At 45.7% G+C, this 12,066-nt stretch overlaps 1 protein-coding gene across 12 annotated transcripts in view; it reads left to right on the forward strand.

Annotated features, from left to right (window-relative positions):
• The window catches only part of TBX3 (T-box 3), a 302,848-nt gene that overhangs the window by 187,310 nt on the left and 103,472 nt on the right, over positions 1–12,066 (forward strand). For all 12 annotated transcript variants that reach the window (XM_046901073.1, XM_040647960.2, XM_046901069.1 and 9 more), the window contains one exon: positions 2,262–2,354. The gene's annotated coding sequence lies outside the window, so the exon portion shown is untranslated. The remainder of the gene's footprint in view (positions 1–2,261; positions 2,355–12,066) is intronic.

The raw sequence follows: 12,066 nt of genomic DNA on the forward strand, positions 1-12,066 counted from the left end.
CTGGGAAGAAAAAAAAAAAAAAAAGGACATGTGCAAGGACATCTGTGGTGTGGTGACCTTAATTAAACTCCTGATCCAGAGCTGGAGGAGTATCAGAAAGACCAGGGCAAAGTCCCGCATTTGATAGCAGAATTTTAATCAGATCATCCCAGGAACCTGTGATGAGAGATTTTGGCTTGTCTTTTTCACTGTACCATAACACCAGCGAGAAATGCTAAATGTGCTGCTGGTGAATGGTGCCCTGGTGAACATCTGCAGGATGCTTGTGAAGAAGTAATGCAGAGGCAGCTCCATTCCTCTGCCTCTGTGCCAATTCATTGGTCTTTGATGTAAAACAAACACAGTTCAAGGACTCAGAAAAGTGAACTGGTCTGAAATCAACACAGTTGTGATCTCACTATTCCCAGTAGGTCAAGCAGTGTCTCTGCTTTTTACTTGCTCTGTGTTGCATTTCTCCCCTTAATCTTCATTGCTTCCTATTTACATATATGGAATAGCACGCTTCTTATTTTATATGCCCTCAAAATCACGTGTGAGCCCATATTCTGTCAATAAACAGCAAACTTCACTGTCCCTGCGGTACTGGAAATCTCTTCAAATGAAAGATTTTCATATGAAAATTCCTCTGTAATTTAGCCTGCTTATGAAAAAAATGGAAACGCCTAAAGTCAACAGAACAGCTAACAACTTGGGTGGCCGAGGGGGTAGCAGGTGGGGGTGCCATGGTAAAACAAACCCCAACTTAATTACAGAAGCCTCTGTCAAAGAGGTTTTCTTCTTTCTCATGCACGTACGTACATGCGCGTACTTATCTCCGGCAAATAGGCATTTCTTAAGGAGCAGGCTGAGCTGCAACACACAAGTTATTCTTGTTGCTGCAAACTCTTTTGCTGACTCAGTCCTAGGAATCCTTGCACAAGCAATGCCAGACTGCACTCTGTTGTTACTCTTGATCTGGTTGCTGTTTGATACAGAAATACCTGTTATGGCACTTCTCTAGCAGTGAGCTGAGCTGAGCCCCACCTTTGCATCTGCTGTCTTTGCTTTATTAAGCGGTCAGTGCACCTGCTAGCTTAGGGAAGGCACCTTGATGAACGCTCCTTGTGCGAGCTTCCTCTGATGAGCAGGAGAAGTGCAACTGAGTCAACAGCATCATCTGAATTCCAAAGTGTGGGTGGAAGAAAAGAATCGCCCTTTGTTGCCGAACCTAAAATCCCAAAGCTTTCTTTACTGTATAATCTGTTGGTGTCAGCAGATTCTGGGTGTTTTACTGCCAGCAGTCAGCTGAACTTCCTTCAAGTTGCAACATCAGGAGGGTTAATTATGTACAAACTGTTGGCCAGGGCTGAGGTCTGGCATGTGCGGATCCAGCTGTGCTGGAGACACGATCCAGAGGTGATTGTCACGGCCAAGGCCCCGCGTTCCTGGGGACTCAGGGCAGGCTGTGTTCCTGGTATCAGCTCGGGGAAGGCAAGGAGAGCAGGTTCTGGAGGCAGCTTTTCTTCCTGCAAGAGGTCCTGGTTCAAAGGAAACACGACCGTGTGTAGATAATTAGCGTTCCAGGAAAGGAGCTGGAACCATTGTGAGTTTAATCTGGTTCTTTTTCAGCCCTCTGGAAGGGTTGGCAGTGCCGTTTTCAGGTACGGAAATGTTATTTAAGAATTAAAAAATGAAAGTCCTGGGGGAAAAAAAAAAAGCATTCATTATTTATTTTTATATGAATGGATGGTGCTTTACAACTGTAGGACTTCTTCAGTGAATAACTGACAAAAGGTATCTCAGAGAATTCTCTCCAAGGCATGGGGTGCACTTTGTTTTTAGGGATCCTCCCTCCGGATTCCAGCAGCTAATTTGCCAGGTACTCCAAAGAGAGAAAAGGCCTTCCTGCTCCTTCCCACCAACATGCAGCATTGCCAAGCCTCCATCCTCCCCCTCCCAGCAGCACTTAAAATGCACTTTGTGGATTTCCCAATATTTGTAACCTCGTCAATTGGAGCTTATCTCCCTGATAAATAAAAGGACACAAAACACACACGTGGCTTATCTGAGAGCTAACAGAGTGCTCTCCTTGCCTCGCTGAAGGTGAAGACGTGGGAAGCGTTCTGTCAACAATTGAAACAGTGCAATTAAAATACATATCGATTTGCTTTTCACTTGCCCTGGTTCCATGTCAGCCTGCTGCTGGAGCTGTTTTTGACACCTGGCTCTTCCACAACAAATGTATCAGGCCTAAAGATGCTGATTTTCTTCTTTTACTTCAGTTGCCAGCCATCCAGCTGGACCAGAGGTACCACCACCCATCTGCTGCACAGCCCCTCACTGCGAGAAGTCCTCCTCACAGAGCTCACTTTAAGGTCTGTTGTCTGAATAGCAAAATATTATTCTCCCTGGCATGATGAAGGACACTGCTGTGTCCCTGCTTCCATTTTTTTTTTTTTAATCAATTTTTCTCTTCATTATGACATAATTAAGTCAGAACAACAGCAAACTGCTGTTCCCTGTCTCAGGACAGGTGTCAGAGTGGCCAAATGGCAATGCTGCCAAAGAGGGAAGGGGAACTGAATACACTTTAAAGCAACCTTTTTCCTGTTTGTTGGCAAATTGGCCTTTTTCCTGTGTGCTACTTCACCAAGTCCACCATTTTCCCTGATAGAAATACCTGGCAAGGGAAAGCACATTTGTTGGCACTTCCAGTGGGTGATTTTAAGCAACAGTAGTGGTTTGATTTCCTGCCTTAGATATGTGCAGTGCTCCCACCTTCTGTCTTCCTTGTTCTGTAGTAAATGGCTGTTCAATCTCAATGCCATAGGAAAAAAAAAAAAAAAAAAAGGAAAAGAAAAAAAAGTCAGAACATGCTCATCCCCCGAGATGGGCTTTTTAATTGCTCTAGCTTGACACTCCAACATAGTGTCCTCATGGCCACTGATTGATTTCATTTAACATTCTCATGCTCCAGGCACTATAAATAACCCTTGTCTGGCCGGCTGCTTCTCCACTGCCAGCTCAACCTTTCTCCTTTAGCTGCTGCTGCTGCTCATCTTGCTTCTTGGCTTGGCCTCAGGCTCAGTCTATAATTCTTTCCAAACTTCCCTGTATAAAATAATCATGTACATGAAGTAAAACAGGAGTCTCATATACACACTTAATAACTCTTGTGTACTGTATGAGTGGGAATTCCACTTTATAACCCCCAGAGCTTTCAAATGGTTCTCATTTTCAGCAGCATTCCTCCTGTGAGATCTAAAACTTCCCATTTTATCCCAAGCCGTTTCTTTTCCCTTTCAACCTTTCATTTCGCCTCTGGATTTCGGGGGGCAGGCGGCTGTGGTTTGGGCAGGGGGGCGGCAGGGACCTGATAGCTCTGCTGCTCGGCTCTTCAGCCACATGTCAGGGTTCCCCATGCAGCGCCACATTTTCCGAATTAAAGATTTCGGCAGCAAAAGGCTGTGAGTCGAGGTTTAAATGAAGCTGATAAGATAAGCTTTACAGGACCTATAGCTAATATTCTACATGTGTTGGTCTGTCTGCCTACCTGTTATCTCTTTCCTGGTGAAAAAGAGAAGAAAGAGAATATCATGTGTATTTAGACACATAGTATATGTGACAGATAGATAACATCTGTATGTATCTGCGTGCAGGAGCAAGACTGATAGGCAGATAAGTAAGAGGTAGCAATCCACAGATTTGTAAGGCCAGAAGAGACAGTTACATCAAAGACGTGCAGAACTAGAGGTTTTGAATTGGAGGGACTTTGGTTGTTTTGATGACGTTTTGAGGGCCAAGGGAAAATAGACACCTCTTTGATAAAATGCACATGTGCTTCTCTCCTTTTCTGCCAGCTGGGGATATGGTTGAAGTTGCCCAGTCTTCAATTAAAATTAAAAGTCCACAATCTGTCCAACTGTGTCTGGTTGTTGTTGTTTATTCCCCACCCAGCAACACGCTGTCTGATGGAAGATCTCAAAGCCCCTGATCCAGTGGTGTTTAAATTAGAAGGATCTGTGTTGACTTGGCATTAGTCCACAAGTATGACAGAATGAAAGGGAACAATAATCACTGCACTCAGCAACCAAGAACCCCTTGATTCAAAATTTCCCAATTTCCTTCAGGAAGGGGCAGGACAGAGTGATTCCAGTGGAATCCACTCCATGACTCGGCGTGGTTGGCAGCCTCACGTGCAGTCACGTATGCGCGCATCTCCTGGTGCAGACAGCAAGCCTCAGAGGAGCAGCAGGAGGAGGCTCATATCCCCTGGAGCCATGGTTGCACTCCTGGCCATGCTGCTTGCTGACTTGCATCTCTCCTCGTGCCATGCTCACAGCTGCGTGCAGAGCCCATGTGCTCGGTACATGTCATACAGTCGGTGGTTACCAGCGCTAATTGAAACATCATTTGCAATCGTACATTCTTTTTTTCCTGTTTTATTGTTGTTGTTCTTCCTCCCTACTCCTGCTCCCCACATTTGGAGCCTGGCCTCTGTCCCTCTGGTGTGTCACTGCTGTCATTTGCTGTCAGTGCTGCAGTGGGCAGCGTTTGGCCGAATGAAAGGATCACAGAGATATTGTTAGGCTGGAGCCTTCTGTGAGCAGGCAAACCCATAGCTGGGGGCTGCAGGCTAGATAGGGTCCCACCAGTGCTCCGTGGGGGTGGATAACAGTGTTCTTTGATCTGCTGGCCATGTTTTTTTGGATAAATGGTTTGCCTTGGATGTGCTGAGGGCATGCAGCTGGCTCGTGTCGAGCCTGATGTCCCTGCAGGCTGTGCCTCCTGCTCAGCGCAGCTGCTCTTGGGCTGCAGGCTGTGCTGGTGCTTGGGGTGGTTGCATAGTGCTGGTCTCTGCCTTGCACAAGTACAGATGTGCTGAAGCAACAAACTGGGTCTCAGTGCTTCCAGCTGAGCTCTCATGTTGCTTTGGTTCTGGGGGGATTGGTGCTTATAGCAGTGCAAGAAGTGTCCAAAGGGCAGGATGCTGCATTCTTCTTGAGCTTTCATTCTTCTGCCCATTCCTAGACAAATTGAGAGTGCAGCACCAGTGCACTCAGCCCCTGTTTTGTGAGTGGGCAGCACCGAACACAAAATGAAAGCCCCAATCAAAATAGATAATTAAAAAAAAAAAAAAGCAGTGATTAATGTATAATGAGAGCTTGAAAGTCTGAAGAGAGTGATTTTGTGTTTGTCTTGTACAGTGGCAGTTGTGTTAACGTTGCAATACTACTTAATGCAATGAAAAGAAAACATGGAGGGGTCTTTTCAAATTGAAATGGTTTCTGAAAGTGTTGAAACTTTAATTTGTTGTCTTGAGCATTGAAAGTAAATAAAAATATCAAATCAGCCATATCACATATATTGTGATATATTATAGTCCTGGAAAACTTCTCTTTTCCACACAAATAGTCCTAAGAAATTCACACAGGTCTAATCACACAGTCTCCCAGAGCTATTAGTGGACATGCTTGTAGATAAACAAGAAACAAAACATCCTGAGACCAGTGGGAGAAATAAATAGATACTGTGGAAGGGAGACCGAGTGTGAGAGCGAGGGGAGGAACGGGGCAGATGTGTGCGAGTTTTAAAGCTGGTTTTTGCATTACAGGATGTCATTTATTTTGTTTGAAAAACATGTTTTTATGGCATCCTATGCCTTTCAGAGTTCTCATGCACTGGAATCTAGCTCCGACTTCTGTGTCAATGGGCACTCAGGGACTCCAAGCCCTGAGTTATTTGACTGTCAAGTGCTGTTACTAAGTCACTGGAAATCACTTTTTTTTTTTTTTAAACTAAATTAATTTGTTTTACTTCAGGATGCCCAGAGCAATCATTTACATTATGAAGCTGCAAGTGGCAGGAGGACGTCTAAAAATAGCACATTCCAAAAGCTCAGATAAAGATGCTGGAAGAGAGATTTTTCCCTCATTCTGCTCTGCATCATTATTTAACCTTAAAAAAAAAAAATGATAGGGAATAAGTTGCACCCCAAGTAGGTGGTACACAGCTGTGCATGCTAGGATCTTGTCATTTACGTCTGGCTTTAATCAGCTGAAAAAGGTCACTGGACCAGATCCTGCCATGTCCAGGATAGCATTGTGCTGGGAATTTCTGTAAAGACTGAAGTCAGGCAAGATGCCATTAAATAGGGACATTAGCATTTTATTTGCAACAATCTTCAAGTTTCTCACGTGCTGTGCTGGGGGCACATCACCTGAGGGTGCACAAATATCTATGCTGAGGAATCTGTGCCTAAGCTGGTCACTTTGGGCTCCCCTTTTATGCATGCGGGGAATGGGGTCTATTTAGGGTGCTGTAGCTGCAGCCTTCTGCAGGTGTCAAAGGAAATCAAGTGCATTATTCTGCTCTGGCACTCTTTTCTCAAAAGGAGAAACATCGGAGTGCCTTTGAGGGGTTCATTCCTGAGGGTTCATAATCCCAGCTTTACTGATGGAATTTTGAGGCGGAACAAGCATGGACCTTAACCTGAAGCTTGGTCTCAAACCTCTAATTTTGCTTGTTTTGCAGTCTTACCCCTCACTACTGGGATCTCTTCCTGAGCTGTTGGGGCACGTGGTTCAACTAGACTGCGAAGTCCAGCCTGTAAGAGATGTAGAGATGTATCTAAATGCTGACCTACCTCCCTCAATTTCCCCCCCTCAAATGACTCACATTACAAAGTGTACACACATCATCAGCTAATTTAGCCTCTAACCACCTGGAAATCTCATTTAGGAGAAGGAATTTGCCCTCTTATTTGTAGTTCTGGACTTTCAGCACCCTGAGTTCTTGGCTGAGCTGCATCACGGCCAGATCCAGTAGCACCAAGAAGTTGGCAAGGCATTGCCCACTTTGTGTCATACTGCCTTGATAAGCTTGGATTATAGTTTTGTTAACATCTGTCTGTAGAGCAAGTGAGCCAAAGACTTGCCCAACACACTTTCAGCAAGGGGCTGGTGCTTCTCCTGCCAGGTGTGACCTGCAGGGCTTCAGCCCCAAAGGGGAGGGAATGGGGCAGTCAGACCTCACTGCACTGCCCGAGCTTGGCACAGGAGAAACTGCTTTGCTCTCTATGACAGGGACTTACCTTTGAGCCCCCTGAGGAAGGGTTAACACAGGACCATTTTTACCTTTTTGGTTGCTTTGATTGCCAGAGAAAAGATTCTGCATTTATTTTGTGTAGGACCAGAAACTACTAGACCAGAGACATCAGTTTTGATATAAGTCAAAGTCCTAACTGAAAAAAAATAATAAAAAAAAAAGAATGGAAATTTAGTCTTTTACACAACCAGAACTCCTTTGTGTATCTAGTCATTCTTCTGACAGTCGTGTCTTTGCCTTCTTATGGAGTTTCCCCAGCTGACTGTGTCACTCATTTCTCCTCCAAAAGCACATAGGCTGAAATCAAGGAGCATATCTCCATTTAGACTGATGTGTCCCTAATTTCCTAGGCTAGCTGCTGTCATTCATGGCCAAGTACCCTGGTGAAATGTAGATGATCACACAAAGTGTTTCGCTGTCATATCACATGTGTTTTTCCACTTTTATAGGCTAACTATTTTCAGTGTCTTAGAGACTCACTTTAATTTTGTCGTAGGATTGGAAGGTTTCTCAGCTAGTCAATTGGGATCAGTTACTGGGAACAGTTTGTGCTGGGATGTGCTGTGGGTTTGGCTGACTGTGGCTCAATGTGCTTATAAGTGATGGAGCTGCTTGCAGGCGGTAGCCATCATCTCTGCCGGTGATGTATGACGATGGGTTTGTTCTTGTGCTTGTCGAGTCCTTGGCTGCTTGTTTGTTGTGGTCATCGTATTCCCATGTTCTGATTTCTTGGTTATCGTGTAACCGTGCAGACCACCATGGCTCTCTCCCTCCCATTGTTGTGGCTTCCTGTTAACCACTGTTTGTTGTGGGAGATCTGTGGTGGTGTTTGGGGGCTTGTTCCTTTGCTCTGGCTGCGTGATGTTTGCATTGTAGCTGTAGGTTTCCGTGGTAAACCCTTTGAGCTCAGAAAAAAAAAAAAAGAACAAATCAGCTTTCCCTTCCTAGTCATTTGGGAAACGCAAACATGATCTTGTTCAGCACAACCACGATAACTTGGAGATCAAACTGGGTTAATTGAAAGTGTCCCACAACACAGAAATTCACTACTTCTGCTTCCCCACTCTTGTCTTTCCACAACCAGATTCCAGCTGCCAGCTCTGAGCAGCAGAGTTTGCCTACTATGATGAGGGTTGCTTGTGCCCCCACTGAGTGGGACAGGACAGTAGTTATGGAGCATCACCTGAGCAAGACTGCATTTTCAGTAGTAGAAGAGTTTATCCTCTGAAACGTAAATTTTTGCTGTTTTTTTGCCATATTGCTACATAAATCTGGCGTTTTTATTGTGGAGAAGTAATGACTGTGTCAGGGAAATGGAGAGGAATAGTTGGGGGACAGAGGTTTATGTTTATATCAAGTTCTTTCATGCAAAGAAAAATGTACTTTTTAAAAAGCTGCATTTCGGTGATTTGCCTGCAAGTTCCATTCCTCTCCCTTTGCTTCCTCCCCAACTGCCAAATGTTTCCCTTTACCTGTACAGATCAGCATGGAGTGGTGTGGGGTTTTATGAGCACAGCATTACTCCCTAAAGATAACCCCCCTGGATAATCAGGGGGAGAAAAGAGAGCTGCAAGGTATTTGAAGGAGACGTTTGGAAGCTGTTTGTGAAAACTTTTTCCGAGTCTTTTAACAATCTGAAAGCCTCCTTCTTATATTCTCCCCCTTGCCCCCAGAATGATCCACAGCACTGAAATTCAGACAGTTGTAATCAGCTCTAATAGGAGCAGAAAAGCCAAGTGCCGTGTGTTATTATGCCTCAGCCCCTGTAGTGCCGGTATCCGGAACCTCGCTTGTGCTGGGATAACAGTAAACAGATGTGAGGGCAGTAGTTGCAATACTGAGTTACCCTTAAAAAATCCAGCTTTCCTCCATGGATTTTTACAGTTCTTGTTAAGGCCCCTTCTTACTGAACACTTTCTTTCTCTCTTTTTCTCCTTTTTTTTTTTTTTTTTGCAAAGTTACTGTTTGGTATTTTTTTCAGGATCTGCTCCCTCGGCTGATTCACCATGTGGCTTCATGAGCAATTGGACTGGCACAGTTGATGGGTGATCAGGATTTGGGAGTGATTTGGGATGGAGGAAGGAGGGGGAGTATGATGGGATAAGCTGGGCTTACTGCTGTGAGCAGTGTCACTGAGCCTCAGCTTTTCTGTGAGGAGCCACAAAACTCTCTGAGTTTGGGAATAGGCATGAGTCTCCAGTTGAACAGCGCTGCTCTAAGCATCTTTGCTATGAAAGCAGAGAACACTCTTGGCTGCTTTGGTAGTGAGTTAGGTTGAAGGTTGCTGTAATAAATATCTGTCTAAAACATTACAGAATTGGGACTTTACTCCAAGGTTGTTGATTTTAAAGAGAAACAGCCTTTCTGGTGGTTGTGGATCCATCCTTGGGTGGAGGCTTAGCCTGTTGTGTGCTCAGGCCAATGGAAGAAGGGGGTTAATGAGAAGATCAAAGCATAGAAGGACAGATTTCAAACAGTTTTGGCTGGTTGTGAGATGACACAACAAGGATTTTGTTTCCCATTGCATTCAACCAAGAGTGCCCATAGGCAGCCACCCTGCCCTTGCTCCCACTGCCTCCTTTGTTCTGTCCCTGGTGCCACAAGGCAGGCTGCATCAATCAGCTGATCCAGAGGATAATCACACCCCCAGTGTGGAAGAAATGGGTTCCTTTGTGGCCAGGTCACTGACCTGGTCTGTTCTGCAGCTTCCTCATTGCCAGATCTGGCTCCGGACAGGGCAAAGAAAAATATGTGGAGCAGAAGGAAGGTGGGCAGGGAGCTTTTCCCAGAGGTGGGTCAGGCTGCATGCGTGTGCTGGTGATCAGCCTTGCAGCTTCTGTTTAGTACTGTCATCATCTCTGCCCACTTACATGCAGACAACCCAAAACACTATAATTTGTAGGTGTTCTTAACCATGACGTCAGTGTCCCTGGACACAACATCACCCAAGAATAAGATTAAAGAGAGAGATGTGGCGGAAAAGAAAGGAATTATTTTGGTTGGTGAGCACTGTCAAGGGGTTCCTTCCTAGAAAGCCCCGCTCTGGTCTGGCTCTGCAGTTCAGCAGCTGCAGGTCCGCAGGGAGGAGCTGAAGGACCAGGACATGCCTGTGGGCAATGACACACTGCTGGGGCATGTGCAGAATTCTCCCAAGTGACCACAGCGCTTTGCTGAACAACTGTCAGCATGCCTCTCACCCTTCCTCAAGGGAGGGCACCGTGCTGCCAAAAGTCTCCCAGCAGATAGAGCGGTACTCATCCAGTTCTGGTACAACTGCTCCCCTTCCTGTGGCTGTTTTGCTCTTCATTATCTCCCTGGGAAGAGGTTGTTCTCTTGAGCAACAATATCCCAAACTAGCTTGGTTTCTGCAATGTCCATATTTAGTGAAGCTGTTTCTTATTTAGAAGCAGCCTTTGCATGGGTGTGAAGATGCTCTGTAGCATGTGGGCAATGTAAATGGGCTTTGCCCCCTGGTCTGTAGCTGGAGAAAATGTGTGAGAGATTTCCCTGCTGCTAATAAGCATTGTGTTTGCCTTCCTCTTTGGGGGTGGCAAAGATCTGGGGAAAGGATAAAAAAGGCCTTCCAGTGGGACATGAATGTTTCTGCCTGTTCCTGCATTGTTCCCAGCCTTCTGCTGGGGTCCAGCTGCATAGCACAGGCCTCCAAAATCTCAGCAAAATTCCCAAACACCCGATGCATGCAGTCAAGACTGGCTGCTTGCGTGGCAGAGGCGACCACCATCACAGGCATAGTGATATTCTGTGGGAGAGGATGCTGAGGGCAGCAGGAGCCCAACCCTGTGCTTCTGCAGGTGATGGATCTGGATCTGTCTGTGACCCCCTGTGTTTGTAGAAAGACTGTGACTTCCTGAAAGCCTTCTGAGATAGGTAATGGGGTCATCCTGGGCTGTGGGCAGCTTTGGTGCCCGGAGAGGCCAGAGAGAAGGAACGGCATCCAGCAGTAGCAGAGCCTTTGCTGCTAATGCTCCTAGGGAGAGAGTGTGAGGAAATGCTTGGATAGGAATAAGCAGAGCTGGCAAAAAAATGTGCATTTCATTTTATGAACATTTCATGGTGAAACTTAAAACTTCCACCAAATTTGGGGGACTGGATAGCTCAGGGGATTAGTAATGGGATACAGCGCCTTTCATCTCACCAGTGCCTTTTCAACTGCAGCTCAAGTCAATACCAGTGACTGAAAGTTGTTACCATCTGATGGCTTATGTGCAATGAGCGGATGGTCTCACCCCGTTTCCTGGCAGCCAGGTACCTGGGGCTGATGCACACACACATGCTGTAACGCATGGCTGCTGGCCAGCCCAATGGCTGAAGGAGGCCATGAGATGGAATCACAGCCTCCTTGCTTCTAGGGGGAGCTTTATCAGGTGGTATCCTGGTGTGTGTAACACGTGAGGAACTGGTAAGGTGGGAAGGCAGCAGGCTAGTTTAGAGTGATGGTATTGTGTAGACAGCTTGCATTCTTACTGAGATACAAAAGGAATATGCTTTGTGGCAAGAACCTCCTTGCTTGATGCTCACCCATCAGCAATCAAAGCTATGAAGTGTGTGAGATTTATGTTTTGCAAACAGAGCGAAGACATTATGGCATTGGACTTCATTTAAAATGATGTCACTGGCTTTCTGCCTCTCCCAGAAGTGGTTCAAAGTAGAACCTGGAAAGCATTTTACAGGCGTTACTTCATTAATGCATCTGCAACATGACTCTAGTGTAGGACTGCACAGTCATCTCCATTTCCAGCTGGGGAAACTGAGGTACAGGGAGAACAAATGAACGCGTATATACTCCAGAATGAAAAATGCAGGACCTTGGCCCTGAACCAGGTCCAGTAATGGATTTGGACCATCGATGCTCTTCACTTCTCCCTCAGCCAGGACGTGTGCCCTCTCTCTCTCCATCATGGATCTGAAAACAGACGCTCAAATGAAGCCTAAAAAAAACCCACTGTCACTTATGGGATA

The sequence above is a fragment of the Gallus gallus genome, chromosome 15 (assembly GCF_016699485.2).
Source record: "Gallus gallus isolate bGalGal1 chromosome 15, bGalGal1.mat.broiler.GRCg7b, whole genome shotgun sequence".
NCBI lineage: Eukaryota > Metazoa > Chordata > Aves > Galliformes > Phasianidae > Gallus > Gallus gallus.